At 36.0% G+C, this 14,969-nt stretch overlaps 1 protein-coding gene across 1 annotated transcript in view; it reads left to right on the top strand.

Moving 5' to 3' along the window:
* Nucleotides 1-1,817: 1,817 nt before the first annotated feature.
* LOC128694944 (uncharacterized) overlaps nucleotides 1,818-14,969 on the top strand; it is a 409,169-nt gene continuing 396,017 nt past the window's right edge. Inside the window, exon 1 of the mRNA XM_070094354.1 lies at nucleotides 1,818-2,032. The gene's annotated coding sequence lies outside the window, so the exon portion shown is untranslated. The remainder of the gene's footprint in view (nucleotides 2,033-14,969) is intronic.

Below are 14,969 nucleotides of genomic sequence, written 5' to 3'. Positions count from 1 at the left end.
TTGGTGCTCCTCTTGGATCGAATGCCATTAACTGATTCTAGAAAAAAAAATTCAGGCCTCAGGACGATGGGATGCAGGATGAAAGAAATTTATACTCATGATGCCTTCTACCTACTGACCAGGTGCCTCTCCATCCCAAAACTTACCTACTGCTTGAGATGTTTCCCAGCCTTCAGCAGTCCGAAGCTCAAGGAGTATGACTCCCTCCTAAAGACAATGCTAGAGAGTGTACTGAATCTACCCCTTGAAGATGGACAATGACTGCAAGCCTCACTTCCAGTCAGGTTTGGGGAGCTGGGAATATGGAATTCCTCCCAGATTGCCCTCCTAACTTTCTTATTCATCTCCATAGCATCAGACTAATTAATAAAACAAATTCTTCTTTCAACATTGGTTTCTTAGCAGGAATACATAATCCTTGCCACACCAGTGACATTACGGAATGGGAGACTCTCACTGCTCCTGCACCAAAACTTAGTGCAGCACTGGTCTACAAACAATCCAGGTGGGACGGCCCTACCGTTGAAAAGATGCACGACAACATGCTCAGGTCTGCAATATCCAACAGAAAGACTGCCCATCTCCAAGCTGTGAGCGCATATCACTATGGGAACTTCATCCAAACAGTTCCCATTTCGGCGATTGGAACATGATTCGACCTACAGACCCTCCATTATGCAGTGGCTCTCCGCCTCGCTGCCCAAATCCACGCGGAATATACGTGTATTTGCGGTGATGCGCAAGCCAATCAATATGGTCTATTTGGTCTAAACTGCTCCAAAACCTAGGGCTGGCCCGGAAGACGCAATGAAGTCAACGACATCATAAAGAGGAGCCTTGCTACTGCTGGGTGCCCGGCTGAGAGTCACGATCTCTAGCATTCAGCAATACTCCCATGCTGCAAACCTCCCCAATGGGATCCTCATCTATCTTTAGAAGAATGGCAAGCTTTTAGCATGGGACTATACCTGCTTGTCGACGCTGGCTGACACCTACAGTCGTTACAGTTTTGGGCAATAGTGGGGTGCTGCAGATCAGAGGGAGGAGTACAAGATCAGCAAGTACAGAGACATAAGCCATCAGTATCCATATTTCCCAGTGGGATAAGAGACCTCGGGATCACTGGGAAAGAATGCCACGTGCTTCCTCAAAGAACTGAGTTCCAGATTCACTGACACTAACAGGGACCCTTGGGTAGCCACTTTCATGTTGCAGCGCCTCAGCGTGGGCATCCACAGGGGAAATGCCTGCCGCACAGTTGTCTCGCGTCCAGCATCAGAGGAGCTGGAGGAGATTCATAATCTTCGATATATTGTACAACTAGATTTATGGTTGTGCCTTTCAAATATATGTCTATATATACATATATATATATATATATATATATATATATATATATATATATATATATATATATATATATATATATACATATATATATGTATATATATATATATATATATATATATATATATATATATATATATATATATATATATATATATATATATATATATATATATATATATATGGTGTGTGTGCGCTTGTGTATGTTATATCTAGCTTATTGTTGTAACAAGGGCATATACATACGGGGCTTGTGTATCTGTATATACGCTGGGAGTTTGCTCTAATCCGTATATTAGAGTATCCATAAGTGGTGTATACTACACAGGTGACATGAAACCTTAATGACTATGTAGTCCACAGTCTTTAAACCTATTTAACCAGCCCTGGGCAGGTGCGGTAAGACCAGCTAGTGGTCTGGCCACGGCAGCGCTGTGGTGGTGGTGGTGGCTGGCTGGCTCAGTGTGGGTCGAGCCTCAGTGTGTGTGGGACAGCCTTGGCGTTAGCCCAGCTTGTCCATGGTGTGTATCTGAGTGGCAACCGGCCGTGCATACGCTCGCTGAGCACCGGGAACTAGCCGATCATGCTCAGGAGCTTCCCGGTAGGATAGCCAGGCAGTATGTGCGTCACGCTCGGTGAAGCAAACAAGTGACACACGATTTTTAAACATTTATGCCATCAGGAAGTGAGTTGACATACACACACAATTTTACCTTACCTAAAATAATATGTAACTTAATGTGATTCTGGGTGTTAAGTTGCTGCATGATACCATAGGCTTTCGAGCCTGCTTCAGCCTACAATAATAATAATAATTAATAATATCACGGTGGTGTAAAGTCATCACTGCTTCTTGTGTGTGATGTTATGCATAGTCTTTGTAACACTGTTTAACCCATACGAGTTTAGTGAAATTTTTTGAACATAGCGATAATAATTAGTCTTAGAAAATACGCATCTGTGAGTATTCCTCTGGAATCCGCGTGCCTTGAAGAGCACTCAGAAGATGGTCTTGATTTCCTATCACTCAAGGGCTGTGCCTTGATCCCGACGACTGGCTCTCGATCCCGACGACTGGCTCTCGATCCCGACGACTGGCTCTTGATCTTGACCGCTGGTTCTTGATCCCAATAACGGACACTATATTCAAAGAATTTGATTTAGATCGAACCTGATCGCCTCTCATTTACCAGGAACTTTATGACCTTAGAGAGCTTAAAGCCTCTCTCCCCCCTCTAATTATGGCACTGTGCAGACCTTGACATTTAACAGATGGACTAATAGATTAGAAGATAATATGTATATATATGTATATATATATATATATATATATATATATATATATATATATATATATATATATATATATATGTCGTGCCGAATAGGCAGAACTTGCAATCTTTGCTTAAATAGCAACGTTCATCTTGTCATATAAGACAAGCGAAAATTTGTGTATGCAATAATTTCGCCAAAATCATTCTGAACCTAACGAAAAAAAATGTATTTCACTGTTTGTTTAGTACTAAATTATTGTAAACAAATCTAAAATATATTTAGTTGGGTTAGGCTAAAATAAATTGCGCTTATTATACTAAGGTTAGGTAAGTTTTCTAAGATTCTTTTGGTGCAAAATTAAAAAATTTTACATTAACATTAATGAAAAAATATGTCTTTAAACGTATAAGAGAAAATTTTAGAAAAGACTTAATTTTAAATGAGTTCTTGCTAATTGTCCAGTTTTACATATTCGGCACGACATATACATACATATATATATATATATATATATATATACATATATATATATATATATATATATATATATATATATATATATATATATATATACATATATATACATATATATATGTATATATATATATATATATATATATATATATATATATATATATATATATATATATATATATATATATATATATATATATATATCTTTTGGACAAAGTATTTTAATTAGAAAACTCAAGTTTGACAGTTTCTGACTTACTATTACGGCATAATATATACATTATCTTGTATATTTATTTTCCAATTAACTTTACTGCATTTGGCAGTAAATGAGCCACGGCAGGTGCACAGCACCTGGCAAGAAATTAATGAACATTCATTCTGTTTACCTGTCAAGTTTGCTACATTCTAAAGTAAATGAGAAGGAACGGGTCGCTAGGTCTCGAGAAGAGAGATAGAGAGAAAAAGAGAGAGGAGGGAGGAACGGGGGGTTTTACTGGAAGTCGTGTGTGTATGTGTGTGTGTGTGTGTGTGTGTGTGTATGTGTGTGTGTGTGTGTGTGTGTGTGTGTGTGTGTGTGTGTGTGTGTGTGTGATTGTCTACCTCTGTCTCCCTCCCTCTCTCCTCCCTTTCTCTCTCTCTCTTTTTTTATACAGGGTTTGACAAGGTTAGATTAAGAATCCCTAGCTTTATTGACAAGCTGTTTACAAGTTAAGGACTCTCTCTCTCTCTCTCTTTCTCTCTCTCTCTCTCTCTCTCTCTCTCTCTCTCTCTCTCTCTCTCTCTCTCTCTCTCTCTCTCTCTCTCTCTCTCTCTCTCTCTCTCTCTCTCTCGTTCACTCTCCCTTTCTTACTTAACCTTGGTAATGACCTATAAAACTACCTACGGAGCTAATAATATGAACAATATCATCATTAAAAATGGCTGAGTAGGGGAGGATAATTGCTTAATGAGATAACGAGGGGCGAGGAACATGTAAATAACGGTGAATAATGAATATAATGAAGAAAGTAAAGAAGAATGATGCAAATAATGAGACGGGCTTGATAAATGATGTGAATAATGAGACGATCCTGATAAATGGGGTAAATAATAATACTTGACTATAAAGGAAATTAATATTTGTGACTTAAGAAGGATGCTGAGTGTCTTGATGCTGGTGCACATCTCTTGATCCTAGGGATTTGAGCTGTTATCTTAGGGTCAGTGCTGATTTATTTTTGTTCTCCAGGCACTGACTGATGCCTACGGGTTTGGCGCTTTTCTTTAAATACACATTTGATTATGACTTATTGGTGATTTGAAGGATAAAAGTTTAGATGAATTTGAAAAAGAAATTTATATGGTGGGTTTGGAGAATATGAATTTAGAAGGTGAATTTTTTCTGAAAGAGTAATTTAGATGGTGAGTTTGAAAAACAATAGAAATTTTGATGGTGGATTTGAAGGAGGATAGAAATTTTGATGGCTGATTAGAAGGAGGATAGAAATTTAGAGTGAGATTGAAGGGACAGAAATGGCGGCAGTACACCAGAGAGGTGTATACACCTCAGTGTATATCCATTTAGAACTGTGTATTTCTGCTTAGAGCTCAGTATACCCACTAGCAGCTTAGTTTACATTAATCCCAATTTTTGGGATGAAATTATTTTTCACCTTCTTGTAGTCGATAGGCTTTAAACTTAATAAATCAGTCAAATTCTGACATAAACTTTTACGAATGATAAATGTAAATGAGCAGAACATAATGTCATTGTACAATGTATCGTTGGATGGAAAAAATGTTGATTGAAAAGTTACAATGAAAACATACCTCAATAACACTTCAGAGGATCACAATATATACAGCATATGTATCTATCTGTATCTACACTCTAATATATATATATATATATATATATATATATATATATATATATATATATATATATATATATATATATATATATATATATATATATATATATATATATATATATATGTCGTGCCGAATATGTAAAACTGGTCAATTAGCAAGAGCTCATTTAAAATTAAGTCCTTTCTAAAATTTTCTCTTGTACGTTTAAAGATATATTTTTTTCATTAATGTTAATGTAAAAATTTATAATTTTGCACCAAAAGAATCTTAGAAAACTTACCTAACCTTATTACAACAAGCGTAATTTATTTTAGCCTAATCCAACTAAATATATTTTAGATACGTTTACAATAATTTAATACTAAGCAAACACAATGAAATATATTTTTTTCGTTAGGTTCAGAATGATTTTGGCGAAATTATTGCATACACAAATTTTCACTTGTCCTATATGGCAAGATGAGCGTTGCTATATAAGCCAAGATCGCAAGTTCTGCCTATTCGGCACGACATATATATATATATATATATATATATATATATATATATATATATATATATATATATATATATATATATATATATATATATATATATATATATATATATATATATATGTCGTGCCGAATATGTAAAAACTGGTCAATTAGCAAGAACTCAGTCATTTCTGAAATTTTCTCTTATACGTTTAAAGATATATTTTTTTCATTAATGTTAATGTAAAAAATTTTTAGTTTTACACCAAACGAATCTTAGAAAACTTACCTAACCTTATTATAACAAGAACAATTTATTTTAGCCTAACCTAACTAAATATATTTTAGATTTGTTTACAATAATTTAATACTAAACAAACACAATGAAATATATTTTTTTTCGTTAGGTTCAGAATGATTTTGGCGAAATTATTGCATACACAAATTTTCGCTTGTCCTATATGGCAAGATAAGCGTTGCCATTTAAGCCAAGATAGCAAGTTCTGCCTATTCGGCACGACATATATATATATATATATATATATATATATATATATATATATATATATATATATATATATATATATATATATATATATATATATATGTATATATATATATATATATATATATATACATATACATGTATGTAGGATGTCTTCAATTCCCGTAAAGGGCTCTTGATTCAACGAACTGGAACCGCCAGTCATATATTTTATACTAATCTGATTACCCCCAGCTCCTTAGACTCTGTTTTAATTCCTACCGGTTTAGCGCTTCTCCATACATATGTAATAATAATAAACTACATTTATTTGATAAAGATGAATAATATGGGGGTAATAATTAAAAGAAGCAGGAAAAATAAAATATATAATGAAAAATGATAGATTAGACGGATGTGCAACATCTGGGTATCTTTACTCTGTAGACGTTTCGCCCTCCAGTAACTTTATCAGTACAATTCAGTGGAAAGCGAGGTAATCAGTCCCTCAGCTTGGGAGCAGGTGATTGGCACCGTACTCTTCAAGAATCTGAAGTAGAGACAGGATGATTGGTGCTTATATACTGGAGTTAAGACGCGCAGCAGACGAAGGTATTGTCACTGGTATGAGGAACTTCCCAGTGGAAGTAGGTCATGCCCAAGAGTTGGGCCAGAAGTTAGCAAGTAGGTTGTGGCGATGTCCTCTGTACCGAGATTCTATGATGTTGCTGTGTCCGCTTCCTCACCAACAATGGACTGGCGTCTCAGAATGAATATAGTTTGTTGCATGCTAGATCACTGCAATCTTACATGAAGATTTGCCACCCGAAAAATATCAGGAATGGATATTCTTCAACGTAATGTGTTTCAGTGGTATACAGTACCGGTATTGTGTAATTTATATGCATTTGAGCTTGAGCAGGAATGTAATTCGAACATTTAGAATGCAAAATTAAATTAATACACATGTGTCGTGCTTTTTATCAGAACCTGCAGATTTGGATTAGGAAGAAACGATAGTGTAGTCAGACAAACTGTGTACATATTAATTATTGTAATAACCTCTCGAAAATCAGTCGGAGCTTCGTGAAACTGTCTTATTTCATAACTTATTTTTTCATGTTTGATGTCTTCTGACATGTATGAAGTTTTAACTACAATATTGGTAAAAATAAATAATAAATAAAATTGCTCTCTAAACCACATTTCAAGGCACTTAATATTAGAAGAATTAAGCTAATTACGTTCGTTTTAGCGCGATTAGATGCAGCTGCTAATTTCTAAAGCAAAATACAATCTTAATTCCATTTTAAATTATTAGAAGTGAATTTATAAACATTTAAGAGAAAAAGGGTCTTGATGCTGGTGAAGGGCTCTTGATCGAAAGACCTTGAATCGCCCTCTTCCCTGTATCATACATGAATGCCTCCCATTCCCCAAGCTCCGTATGACCCCTTCGATTTTATCCCTTCCCATGAATATAATATTCAGAATTATAATGAGATGATTGCTTTATGGGGCGATTATATTTTAAGGGGGGGTTATTAAGTGGGTGAAATCGTGAGTGACCAGAGATATAATCAAACGATTATTGCATTATTAATTTTGGGCGGAGGTTTTAGGACGAGAGGATTACACTAGAGGTCAGAATAGCACACAGGGTATTATACACTGTGAAGGATTACTTTGGGCAGGATTACATTAGGGATTTTGTTTGTGAGGTTCAAATCCTGTCAACTGTACGAGGGTCTTTGATGCTGCACTTCGCTGGTACTCTAACAAGCAATGATACTTTAATTCGTTTAATAATGTAATTCATGTATGTTATTAGAGAATATACACCGACAGACACACATCTCTTGGTATGTATACACTGAAAGATGCAATGTTGCACACCTCTGTGCACATCACAGTGTACATACATAGACATACACATCTCCCGGTGTACAGATACACACATTCATCTTTGTATATTGAGAGTTACCGCAGATAAGACACCTCTCTATGAACATAGCTGACACACGTCTATTTGTATACACAGATACACAGACACATCGCGGTGTACATGTACTAAAATATACATATCTCTCGTTATACAAAAACTGATTCACCCCTGTCTGTGTGTATACACAAACGCTCACCCGAGTCTATACAGTGAGAAATATAATCTCTTTGCATATGTACTCTGATCCACGAGGTTATTCTAGTTGATGTGGTCAAGAAATGTATAGTGAATTATTTTACAGGGGAATATATTAAATGAATTCCTTTGGCAGGATTACTTTATGAGGGATTACATGTGAGCAGGATTAGGTAACGTATGATTGTATTTTCCCAGAATTATTTTTGTAACATGATTTCATTACTAACTCTAAATGATTAGATTCTTTAATCTAGGGTGATTATTTTGATGCTTTTTAACCAAAAATATTTTGGTTTTAGAAAAAACTACAAGTGCTAGAAAATCCATAGAAAATTATTTCAGCAAAAAAAATATCTTTCAGTTTTTCTGTACCTAATTCATCACGTTTCCTATTTTATCGTTTATTACATTTTCCAGCTCTTAAATTTATCATCTTTTCCTTTAGTCAAGTTTGCCCATTAATATTGTTCTCGCCACTGGGGTCACTCGAAAGTTTGCGATGGGCTCTTGATCCAAGGACTGGAGCTATTCCCTCCCCTTGTATCGAACTTGACTGCCGCTCATTCCTTATAATCCCTATGAGTTTGGTGCGTTCCCCTTAATAATAGTAGTAATTAATTTTGTCCATTATCAGACTTCCTCCCTAATAATCATCGTTTGAGGATTTTAATTTATAGTTGTTACCTTGTCTTCCTGATTCGGAATTTTCATTAATTTCCCTTCAAGTAAATTATCGTTTCTCATCTAATTCATCTCTCTCTCTCTCTCTCTCTCTCTCTCTCTCTCTCTCTCTCTCTCTCTCTGGTTTTCACAAAACTTAAAAAACTGGAACATCGAATTCCAGAAGGCATTTGATAAAGCGTAACAACAGAGAGTGCTTAGTGAAAGCTCCCGGCACGGAGGACAATCGCCTGGACTGGATTTAGAGGCTGGTTCCCTTACAGAAATAAGTAGTTTTAAATGGCGAGAAGGATGAGCTGATACTCGTGACGAGTGTGGCCCCTCAAGGGTAGGTGCTTGGCCCAAGTCTTGTTTCTTATATATATATATATATATATATATATATATATATATATATATATATATATATATATATATATATATATATATATATATATATATGTTGATAAATTAGACACATATACAACTCTTGAGAATCTTCATTGAGGAAACGTTTCGCCACACAGTGGCTTCATCAGTCCATACGAAGGAGAAACTTGAAGAACAGGAGGAGAATGAGGTAATCAGTCCCTCAACCTTGAGTCGATGTGTTCAGTCCATCAATCTTGAATAGAATACGGCATATCAGCGGAGAAGCAGCTTATAAACCGTATGGCAGGAGAGGTGCAGCAGTCATAGGTCGTGTCACATTTGTTCAATGTGGAAGTAGGTCGTGCCCTATGACTGCTGCACCTCTCCTGCCATACGGTTTATAAGCTGCTTCTCCGCTGATATGCCGTATTCTATTCAAGATTGATGGACTGAACACATCGACTCAAGGTTGAGGGACTGATTACCTCATTCTCCTCCTGTTCTTCAAGTTTCTCCTTCGTATGGACTGATGAAGCCACTGTGTGGCGAAACGTTTCCTCAATGAAGATTCTCAAGAGTTGTGTATGAGTCTAATTTATCAACATGTCGGTTCTCTGAACCATTCATCTACAAATATATATATATATATATATATATATATATATATATATATATATATATATATATATATATATATATATATATATATATATATATATATATATATAAGATGCAGGTAACTCGAAACTGGGAAGATGTGCTGCATTTAGAGACCCTGGACGGACAAGATGTCGGTGGTCAGAAGAGTGGAGGATGAATTTCAATGTGCATAATAATAATAATATGCAAGGTGTATATGATATGAGATAGGAGTATAATTTACCTGGAGATCATCTCGGAGACAAAGGAAGAGAAAGATCTTGGAATAATTATAAGCATTGTTGCCAGAGCATAAAACCACAGAAACAATATTAACACTGTATAATGATCTCAGTAGACCCCGTCTTGAATATTTTGTTCAGTTCTGGCCTCTTAAGTTGTAAAAATTCCGTTGAAAGGGGACCAAGAACAGCAACAATTAGTACCATCATTTAAAAATAAGTCTTTGAGGAAAGATTCACGTCATTTAACCTGACCTCAGAAAAAAGGAGACTTAGAGGGGACCTGATAGAAGCCTTCAAGATCTTTAACTGGTTCGATATGCTAAAGTACGAAAATATTTTTGAAGTGCAACGTGAATCAATTACATGAAACAATGATATGACATTCCGTGACATGATGGTAAGAGTTTCATTTCAAGAGTTATGGAGCACTAAAACAGCCTCCTCACGGAAGCTGTGGTCACCAAATACGTTAAATCTTTAAAAAACCGGCTGGAATTTGCAAATATTGGAGTCTTCCAGCCAAAGTCACCGGGTTCCTGGTATTTGCTCTGAAGCTGCTCAAGATGTCTTCTTGTTCACATCCGCCTGTAGTGCTGTTTCTAGAATTAGAATTTATGATACCTCTAGACGCTGTATTGGTACCTGTACTATATAGTAGTTTATTTACTGGTCTGCTGCCAGTGACCAGTGGTTTTACATACCCCTGACTACACATCCAGGTTTTACAAAGGCACTGCATTCAAATATCACAGAAGCACCTTAGGCAACTATGACACCTTCCACTCCTCTCTCTCCTCTAAAATTCCATGCCCTTTTAAAATTCGTTTTGGTATGCTTTCCCATCCCCTTTAGTTGTCCTTGTTTCACTATTCTTTCCTCAACCATCTAACGAAGGTAGTAGATAGCCCTTGTTTCATTATTTATTCTTATAATTTGCTTCGTAAATTTTGTCTTCAGTCTCTGTTCTTAATTTGTCTTCTTTATGCCTTGCCCTTTTCTCTTATTACTTGACCCGTTTCTCTTCCCTAGGCTTTGCTCTTTCTTTTCTTCCTTTTCTCTCTTTCCTGCTCTCTGTTTTTTCTCTTTTCTATGCTTTGCCTTTTTTCATTCCTGTACTTTACCCTTTTAATTGTGCTCTGTAGTTTTCACTTATACTTTGTCTCCTTTTCCATTCTTATTTATTATCCTTTTTCTGTAACTTTATGCTCTGTTTCCTCTTCATTTATACTTTTGATTCCTCTTTTTGTCTTCGTCTCTTTCATAATAATTTATCTTCTTAAATTTTCTTTTCCTTTCATCTTTTCTCATTTTTTTGTACTTTGTCTTCTCTTCCTTCTGACTTGTCATCTAAACTTTATCTCGTTGTCTTTACAATTTCAAGTTTAATACTTTGCTTTCTTAATTCCAATAATTTAAGCTCAATAATTTACTTTCTTGGGTTAGTAATTTACTTTGCTCTCTTGAGTCCATTAACCTTTTTGAACCCAATAATTGGATTTCTTGAGCTCAATAATTTGCTTATGAACCCAATAATTTCCTGTTTTGAGCCCAATAATTTGCTATTTTGAGCCCAATAATTTGCTTTCTTAAGCCCAATAACTTGCTTTCTTTAGCCCAATACTTTGCTTTCTTGAGCCCAATAATTTACTTTCTTGAGCCCAATAATTTACTTTCTTGAGCCCAATAATTTGCTTTCTTAAGCCCAATAACTTGCTTTCTTTAGTCCAACAATTTGCTTTCTTGAGCCCAATAACTTGCTTTCTTCAGCCCAATAATTTACTTTCTTGAGCCCAATAATTTGTTTTCTTGAGTCCAATAATTTGCTTTCTTTAGCCCAATAATTTGCTTTCTTGAGCCCAATAACTTGCTTTCTTGAGCCCAATAATTTACTTTCTTGAGCCCAATAATTTACTTTCTTGAGCCCAATAATTTGCTTTCTTAAGCCCAATAACTTGCTTTCTTTAGTCCAACAATTTGCTTTCTTGAGCCCAATAATTTGCTTTCTTGAGCCCAATAATTTGCTTTCTTGAGCCCAATAATTTGCTTTCTTGAGCCCAATAATTTACTTTCTTGAGCCCAATAACTTGCTTTCTTGAGCCCAATAATTTGCTTTCTTGAGCCCAATAATTTACTTTCTTGAGCCCAATAACTTGCTTTCTTGAGTCCAATAATTTGCTTTCTTGAGCCCAATAATTTGCTTTCTTAAGCCCAATAACTTGCTTTCTTGAGCCCAATAATTTACTTTCTTGAGCCCAATAACTTGCTTTCTTGAGCCCAATAATTTACTTTCTTGAGCCCAATAACTTGCTTTCTTGAGCCCAATAATTTGCTTTCTTGAGCCCAATAATTTACTTTCTTGAGCCCAATAACTTGCTTTCTTGAGTCCAATAATTTGCTTTCTTGAGCCCAATAATTTGCTTTCTTAAGCCCAATAACTTGCTTTCTTGAGCCCAATAATTTACTTTCTTGAGCCCAATAACTTGCTTTCTTGAGCCCAATAATTTACTTTCTTGAGCCCAATAACTTGCTTTCTTGAGCCCAATAATTTGCTTTCTTGAGCCCAATAATTTGCTTTCTTGAGCCCAATAATTTGCTTTCTTTAGCCCAATAATTTACTTTCTTGAGTCCAATAATTTGCTTTCTTTAGCCCAATAATTTGCTTTCTTGAGCCCAATAACTTGCTTTCTTCAGCCCAATAATTTACTTTCTTGAGTCCAATAACTTGCTTTCTTGAGCCCAATAATTTGCTTTCTTGAGCTCAATAATTTGCTTTCTTGAGCCCAATAATTTGCTTTCTTGAGCCCAATAATTTGCTTTCTTGAGCCCAATAATTTGCTTTCTTGAGCCCAATAATTTGCTTTCTTGAGCCCAATAATTTGCTTTCTTGAGCCCAATAATTTGCTGTCTTTAGCCCAATAATTTGCTGTCTTTAGCTCAATACTTTGCTTTCTTGAGCCCAATAATTTGCTTTCTTGAGCCCAATAATTTGTTTTCTTGAGCCCAATAATTTGCTTTCTTGAGCCCAATAATTTGCTTTCTTGAGCCCAATAATTTGCTTTCTTGAGCCCAATAACTTGCTTTCTTCAGCCCAATAATTTTCCTAAATCCCAATAATTTGCTGTCATAAGACCAGTAATTTGATTTTTTAATCTCAGTAATATGCTTTCTTAAGCAGAATTTGCTTTCTTAAGCCAAATAATTTACTTTAAGCCTAATAGTTTGTCTGCTCCATCTTCCTATTTTGACTTTATTAATGATTTAAATTCATAAGTTTTACTCATTACATTATCATGTTCCTTTTCCGTCTCCTTACATTACCTCTCTTTCCCAATATTTTTTTTTTCTAACTTTTACCATATTTTCTGAGACCCAAATCTCCTCCAATTCTCTCAAATCCTTCCTTTTTATGCTTCCATCCCTCCATCACTTCCATCCCTCCATCAGGCTTTAAATTCATCCGTAAGCCCGTTCGAAAATTTCCCCTACCTATTTTTCTCTCCTCCCCTCAAATTTTCTACCTAGTCTCTTAGCGCCTTCTCTTATGTTCATTTCTTCATCATCTCCTATCTCTCTCTCTCTTTCTCCTTCCCTTCTCGTTCACACGCTCGAGGGCGGAAAACACTCAGTGTAAGACAGCGTGGGAGTTATTGCCATTGTTCTTGGTATAAATTTCCAGATCTGGGTCATACCTAAACTGATCTGTTCTACAATGTTCTCAAAAGACCGCTTCGCATTTTTGTTTTTCCTCCAGTCACATGAATGTGAAAAGGAAGCCCGACAAATAATTTACACTCTGACAGGATTGTTGTCGTTTCTGTCTCTGGAATACGTAAGGTGACAGGTAAGTCTTGCCGTTGAATTTACAATTTAAGAGACGGTATCCTTTCACAACACGTTCACAGGCTAAGAGCTGTTACCTCAGCTTGTTTACAGGCTAAGAACTGTCAGCCTACCTTAGTTCATTCCAGAGCCTGGCGCTATCCAAGGTATGTTATCCTCCCTTCCCCAGGATACCACCTACAAGAGGATATTACCACCCAAATGCCTATTTACTGCTGAGACAACATGGACATCGAAAAATGTTACTCTCCACTCTCCCCAGGATCTAACCCTGGTAATTCGGGTGTGTGTCGAAGGTTACGTTAGGTAAAATTCGGTTAGTTAGGATTACATTTGGTAATGATCCGCTAGTGGAACTACTGGTAATGTGATCGAGACCTTCAGCTGGCTTACCGATCCACCCCCCGTAAAAATTGGAATTAATCATTATTCAGTCAGTAGTACTATCAAACAGCCTTGAATAACATATAACTCCGCAGGTTGTGAAGATTATATTCAACATATTGATATTAGTTCGCTAGCGTATCTCTCGGTTATATGACGGAGGATCGAGCCTCTACTCTTCACGCTGAATGACCCACACGGATTTTGTATATGTATTTATTTGCATTATAAATTTTCAATACACGAGATTTATGTATTGGCAAACGCATTGCCGTGCTTTAAATAAAAATCGCTTTTCATTCCCCAGAAGCAATGCTGCGAGTTGTGGAAGAATTGTGGAACTGGATGTAGAGGTGAGTTCTGTAAACGTATTATGGAATTGTATATATATGTTGGAGAACTGGATAGAGGATTTGTGTAACCGGATGTAGTGGCTAAATGTGTAGGCGTATTGTTGGGATACCAAATGCCGTCGAGTATGTAAATAAATCTATAAATTTCTGGGATGTTTTTTGGAAAGTCTTTGATACGGGAGCTTCATCATGGCTGGAGAGAGAGAGAGAGAGAGAGAGAGAGAGAGAGAGAGAGAGAGAGAGAGAGAGAGACTGGTTAGTTAATGGGGCTTATAACCTATCGACTTTTCAAAGGGTCATTACGGCTGAATGTCACCTGTACACCATCATTCAAGAGTACTTTAATCTCTAAAAATAGGGATTAAAACTCAAAGCATATGTACACTGAAGGACGTACACCTCTCGCTGTATATATTTTGT

The sequence above is a fragment of the Cherax quadricarinatus genome, chromosome 45 (assembly GCF_038502225.1).
Source record: "Cherax quadricarinatus isolate ZL_2023a chromosome 45, ASM3850222v1, whole genome shotgun sequence".
NCBI classification, from domain to species: Eukaryota; Metazoa; Arthropoda; class Malacostraca; order Decapoda; family Parastacidae; genus Cherax; species Cherax quadricarinatus.
The sequence above is the reverse complement of the archived record's forward strand: the minus strand, read 5'-3'. Positions and strand labels throughout refer to the sequence as shown.